This window comes from Nannobrachium achirus (assembly GCF_963921795.1).
Source record: "Nannobrachium achirus genome assembly, chromosome: 2".
In the NCBI taxonomy this organism is placed as follows: Eukaryota; Metazoa; Chordata; class Actinopteri; order Myctophiformes; family Myctophidae; genus Nannobrachium; species Nannobrachium achirus.
The window spans coordinates 69,490,971-69,497,982 of NC_137811.1; positions in this window are offsets into that span (position 1 = coordinate 69,490,971).

A 7,012-nucleotide genomic window follows, 5' to 3' on the forward strand; every position below is an offset into this window, starting at 1 on the left:
TAGATTGGATTTTTACAGGTCAATAGAAACAAAATGACGTCATTAGAACTTCAGCCGTGCCTGTAGCATTCTTATTTCGGGATGTTCTTCCACCTCCAAGATTGTCTTTCTTACCAGCCAAATACCTGCAGCTGAACATCATGTCTGATTGGTCATCAGAAGCTCCAGTGTGTGTGTGTGTGTGTGTGTGTGTGTGTGTGTGCGTGCGTGTGTGCGTGTGCGTGTGCGTGTGCGTGTGCGTGTGCGTGTGCGTGCGTGGGCGTGGGCGTGTGCGTGTTAATTTAGTTTTGTTTGCACATTATTCTACCCAAGACCTTTATTCTGCCAACAGCAAACAATGGATGGAATCTCTCTCTGAGGGACCATATTTAAACACAACCTGTGACAAGAAATGACAAAACCTCTGTGTGACAAGTTTGCCAAGGCACGTAGGCTGGTGACAAAGACAACCAGCAGGAATCCAGGTGGTAAAGCCACTGTTCCAGCACTATGCACTGTGCACAGTGTGTGGACTGTACTGAGTGGGCTGAGTCCAACTTTCACAACTCAGTGCAGAGCCAAAAGTACAAAATAGCTTTGTCCTCTAAGACAGGTGTTTTCAAACTTTTTTGACGGGCACCCCCTGTAAATAACTCCACGGCACCCCTGAATGAGGCTACACTGTTATTTTTTAGAACTGACATCACAGTACTGTCATCATAGATAGATGACTGACATCATAGACTGGCCGCATGATCTGAGCCACACCACTATTAGACCCTGTTTGTTATTATTGTGGTTGATATAGATTTTTTTAGTTAGTTTTTTCTTGCACTGACCATTTTTTTTTGTTGTATTAGGTTGTGTTCGTAGTATTGAGTTTTTTGCTTGTGTTTGACATGGTGGTGAGATACTTGTAGCACTGACTAGCATTGACTGTTATGGACACCTTTGTTTGGGCACTGTATTGCATTTAGTTGACTGTTTCACGTTGAGCATTGACAGTTTTTTTACACTTATGTATATATTCTTTGTTCCCTTTCTTTGTTGTACCTTGCTCTTTACTGTACTCTGTTCTTTTTTATTCTTTTCATAATCCTCTGTAACTTTGTAAATATCCTTATACTGCTGTGCTGCCTCTGGGCGACTGATTTTCCTCCTTGGGATAATTGCAAGTTGCATACTTATTGCGTAATTATTTGTTGACCCACTAAAACTTGCTGTATATTGACGGGAGTAGCCATGCAGGAGTCTATCCCACAATACACAATGCTGTACGCCCTCCAACTGTATATGTTCCCCATTTTCAACTGTTTTTGAGCGGTGGTAAAGCGCTCCATAGAGTGGCTGTGCGTGTGTCTGTAGCCACTTTTCCTCAGCGTTTTAAATGTGTTTTCATCAGTGTTTTGCCATAGCAATATGTGTGTGTGTGTGTAGCCATATTACATCACCAATTACATCCTAGACCTATATCCTAGTCTTTTTCCTCAGCGTTTTGCCATAGCAATTTGTGTGTGTGCAGCCTGTATTACATCACCAATTACCAATTGAAGACGTTATGCAAGCGCGACCACCGCTCACTTCACATTGGGTGTGATTTTTATTTTATTTGTGACACTTGCTTTGGCAATGTAAACGTATGTTTTCTCATGCCAATAAAGCTCAATTGAATTGAATTGGCTATCCCTAGCTGCTGCACAAGCTAACAATGTGTCATTTTGCGCCACGTTAATGAGATTGTAGATCATTTATCTTTGCCAAGTAGGGAGGATGTGTCAAGTGGTTATGTTTTGCAATATCTTTCTCATGTCATTCAGATCAAATTAATTATAATTTTAATTTGCGAAAGGGAGAGGGATGTCTGTATTTGGGACGAGGAGAGCTTGGTGATTGGGTAATTAAGTTGATTTTGGACACTAATGAGACTGTAGGTGTCAGCTGTGTGAGACATCATCAGAGCACTCTTTTGTTGCTAGGAAACAAGACAAAGTCCTTTTAGCGTTACACACGTGGTCAGCCGCTGGCTGGTGGTTAATATTATCTGGTACAGTAGTAGCATCAGCTAACGTCGTTAGCTATCATCTATCCACTATAGCGCGTGACGTCAGCCCGCGTCACTCTGGGCAGCAGGGACACACCAGTAGCCACTGGGAGGGGAGACAGGAACGCCCCCTGAACTTGTAGTGTTTTGAGTGGTGCTGCTAACCACTCCTACACCTGGCTTTGTCTGTATGTACGTCGTACAGAATGTCCCACGTCTGCATGTATGTCCCGCCCCATCCCACATTGGCATGCAAGCTTCGTGCAACGCTTAATGAAATTCAGTAGCTCACATGGACCACCTAAAGCCCTGTATATTTTGTCTTAAAACAAATAGCTTATTTCCCCCCTGATGCATTGTTAGCTTGTTGATAAATATTTACATTTGCTACTTTAAAAAGATTGACTATTTTTGAATACAATTTACATTTTTAGAACTCAAGCTCACAAGAACAACAAAATGTGTCACATCATGATGCATTGTGAGGACTATAATGACATGCACAAGATGGGGACGCCCGGTTGAAAGAGGCTAATGAAGGAGAAAATGTAACCTTTTCTAAAATGGAAATACAAATAGTTGATGTATTCTACTGGGTGTAAATAGCCTAGGTTTCACTGCTAATGATGCACAAGTCCTCCTGTGGGTCGGGTGGGTTCGGGTAAGCTTCAGACACATCCGGTTCAAGTTCAACGCATTTTGGTAACACTGTCTCTCTCTCTCTCTCTCTCTCTCTCTCTCTCTCTCTCTCTATAATTTCTCTTGTGGTCACTGTTGTCACCGCAGCAATGTACCCAAAACAAAGTATTTAACTGATGTGTTCACTAACAAGCTATATACAAATCCATCACTTGGCTAATTGCAACACCACTTTTGCAGTTTATGGTCTTGAGTGTCCATCTGGTTGTTTGTTTCTATGCGGGTAGAACAAAAAAAAGACAACTCAAAGATAGATTAGGTGAGCATAAAACTGCCGTCCGAACAAACAGCCCAAATCACCCTATGGCTGTTCAATATAAGGGACCTCTCCTCTCTTGGAGCTGTGGTCTTAGAGGTCATTCTTAATGACATTTAGAGGTGGCGATAGAGTGAGGAAAAGAATACTCCAAAGGGAGACTTTCTGGATAGTCACTCTATATGCCTCTACATTTCCTAAATTTCCTAAATGATGAAGTTGACTTTTTGCCGTTCTTATATCTGATTCTCTGATATTGTGATGAAATGTGGGCATTTTCTGTCTCCCCAGTTAAACTATTTTTATTGGTGTTGTTTCGGTCAGAAGCGCGCGCGCGAAAAAAATTGCGGATATTAGCGGTTTTGTAATGTTGTTTTAGCGGATTTCTGCAGTTAATTTTGTACCCAATGCATTTTTTCAAGTTAAAATCGGTTCGGTTCTACACGGCGGCAGAACCATTTTGGGCTTAATATAATAGGGTTTATAAAAGCATGATCTGACTGTCTTAGTCTTACCTTGGGCTGGTCAGGAGGAAATGGTTCAGTCACGCACAGTGAGACAAGAGTCCTGGCTGATAGAGCCTGAGGTCTGTGTTTTGTAGAGGAAAGTCAGGTACAAAATGATCCTCTCCATGTGATGTTTCAGGGCAAGCAGCTATATTATAATATCTACCGGTAGTCACGTCCATAGTAGTGAAGAGCTCGAACTCCATGCTTTATTTTTAACAGATGTTGTTTTCAATTTCAATACTGGCGCGTGGATATGACATCACATCAGGAGGGGAGGGGGGGGCTGCCTGGAGCTGCCAGCCTCTATCACTACCACTAGGGGGTGTTGTTGTATTCGGTCTGAGTGGATGTAAAGTTACATTACAAAAAAAAAAAAAATCAAAATGGCCGCCTGGCGGCCAGGGGTTGCACGTGCACCCTAGGACACCCCTTAAAATCGCCTATGCGGGTAAGGGATAAATGGGTAAGGTAAGGCTGCACAAGGGTAAGGACGAGTAAGGATGGGTAAGGACTAGTATTGGGTGGCAGTGGCTCAGGCATAGAGAAACCGCCATTAGAACACAGAGGGTTCCCGAAGGGTTCCCAGTTTGATCCTGGGGGGGTCAGTTCTCCATTTCTAAACGTGCCATTCCTACTGAGGTTAGGGTTAGGGTTTGGGTTAGGTAGTCACTGCCTCCGTAGGAATGGCAGTGTGTAGGAATGGCAGGTTTAGGAATGGCTATGTGTACCCGATCCTGGACTCCCCCAGAGTTAGTGTCCTTGAGCAAGACTCTGAACCCCTAGTTGCTCCCGGTGAGCAGGTTGGTGCCTTGCATGGTTTCCTCCGCCATCGGTGTATGAATGGGTGAATGCACAATCTCTGTAAAGCGCCTTGGATAAAGGTGCTATATACAGTAAATGCACCATTTACCATTATTGATCTGCATACAATGACGTCTGCTGTGGACGTTGAGACATCCTCTGATGATGAGTCATGTATTCATTGGTAAGAATCACTTGAATTCCACCCACAGTCTCTTAAGTGTGACTAATCACCCTGACTGGCAGACCTTGAAGACCTAAGAGTCAAAATGCGTCATTCAGCTGTTGCCCTGCTCATATCCTTGTTGTCGGGCAGAAACCTTGTATGTCCAACAGCGTTCCATTTCGTAATTTAAAAATGATTTCAAATAGTGAAAAATAGACGATCTACAAGCACACAACGCGTAGATCTGCTATTTTCACAGGTTTTCTGCGACAGTCTTGTATAATGAAGCAGGGTTTTACTTTAGCCTATGAGAAAAAAAAAAAACGTACACATTTGAAACCTGGAGATACAAGGTTTTTGCCCGACAGTGACGATACCGTATATATATTTGTTCACCTGAAGACACTCAGTATTCTTTCCCTGCAGTCTGCCCTCGCCATAAGCAGAACTTCGCGTTCCTTTGCTTCCATTCTCCAATCGATGAGTGCAAATCAATGTGGATATTTTAATGTCCAGTGCAGGGAGGTCACAACAGTGAGTGTGGTTTTGGATTCTCTCATACATACTGTACATCTACACAGTTACAAAGGATAAGTGGGGGGGAAAGGTTAATCGTCTACTTTGTCTCCGCTGAGTAGCACCGATATGGTAATGTTTTCCATTGCTGTTAATGTGTTTTAAATGTAATATCTCAGGAAGACTATAGCTGTCGTTGGGGCGGATGGGGATCTGTTTATACAAACATATAAACAAAATGACAAAGCATAATTGACACAAGGAAGTGGCGACCAGCTAGACTGCCGATTACAGAGAGATCTGAATGACAGAAATCTGTTTAGAATGATGGTCTTGAGACCGGGTCAACGGGGACATGCTGTGAGCCGTACTGTACTTGACATTTACTTTACTGGAGTATTTCCAATTTTCAGTACTTTTACTTCTACTCCACTACATCTCAGAGGAAGATATTGTAGTTTTACTCAGGGACGTGCTGGGCCCCTGATTCAGCCCAGGAAAAAGAGTTGGAGAGGCCCTCATTGTGCGAGCGCTGCTGCTACTCAAAGATTTGCCATTTCAGATCATGACAAGTGACAAGCCAGTGGGCCAATTACATGAGTTATATATATATGATTTAAACTAGTGAAAGGTGCGAGGCGTTGTGTGCTTGTAGATCGGCTGTTTTCACTACTTTTGTGCGACGGCCTTGTATGATGAAGCAGGGCTTTGCGAAGAAATCTACAAATTTGAAACTTGGAGATATGAGGTCTCTGCCCGACAGTGACGATTTACTTTGTTGGCCACCCAGCCCCCAAAATGGAACGAAGGCCGACATTTTATTTTAAATTTTTTCCTAATGGCCGGCCTGGACCGGCCGGGAATGAACCGGCCGTTCGGGAGTTGTCCCGCTTTTCCCAATGGCCAGCACGTCCCTGGTTTTACTCCACTACAATTATTTGAAAACTTTAGTTAGCCTACTATTTACTTTGCAGATATACTTATTATATTTATAAAACATGCACATTAACCACTTCAGCCCTATTTTACACACTGGCTATTTGAAAATAGGCGATCTACAAGCTCACAACGCGTCGCATCGCCACTTCTTGTGAGCTTCTTGTGAGCTTTTACTACTTTTACTTATGGTACCGTACTTTAAGTATGTGTTGATGCCAATCATAGAGGAACAGTGACTCTACCATTGTAAAATGAGGCATTTTCTGTTGAAAGTGGTTACCATGATTACCAAGGCAGCCATGCTGAAAGAGAACATTCCTATCTGTGTGCAAGAACTCCATTGCGGGAAATAAAACTGTGTTAATTTAGCCTCGCTCAGTCCTGACAACTTTGCTGCTGTATTTTATTTTATTTTTCATTCACGTTTCCTCCAGGGGCCATTGTTGGCTTGCAGAGTTGTGGTGGACATTTTTTTTTAAATTACATTTTTTCAACGGACAAACTGTACACAATAAGTGGACAATGATATGACCAGAAACACATATATGACCATAATAGGTCTGTAACTCTGAGAGCGTAAGGGTCCATTTGGTTCCATTTGTACACTCTCAGAGTTAGGGGACCTTGAAAATAAAACATTTGAGAACCACTGTCCTTAGTGGACTCCTAATATGCTATAGTGTCATAAGTCAGTGTCATACATATTCAGAAGAAAACACAGAGACTTAACATTAAGTAATTGGGTATTATATAATATGACCAGTGGCGGCTCCAGACAATTTTTAATGGGGGTGCTGGAAGGGAGCTTGGCTATTAATGGAGGTGCTAAGTAGTTGTGGATATAGCCTACCAATTTATATACAGTATACAAACACAAATGTATTTATCTTTATTTTTGCTGGGCTCCAAAAGCCTATACGTACAGCCAAATATCTTGTGCTGCAGTGCAAAATCCGCTATTCTGTTAAACAACCAATAAAAGAAAAAAGCCTAGTGGACTATTATTGACAAAGCGAATCACTGTTCAATCAGTACCATTCAAGTATGGCATCACAAGTGTTAAGTCACATTAAATAAATGGTAATACCATCAACAAAAGGAGTGAT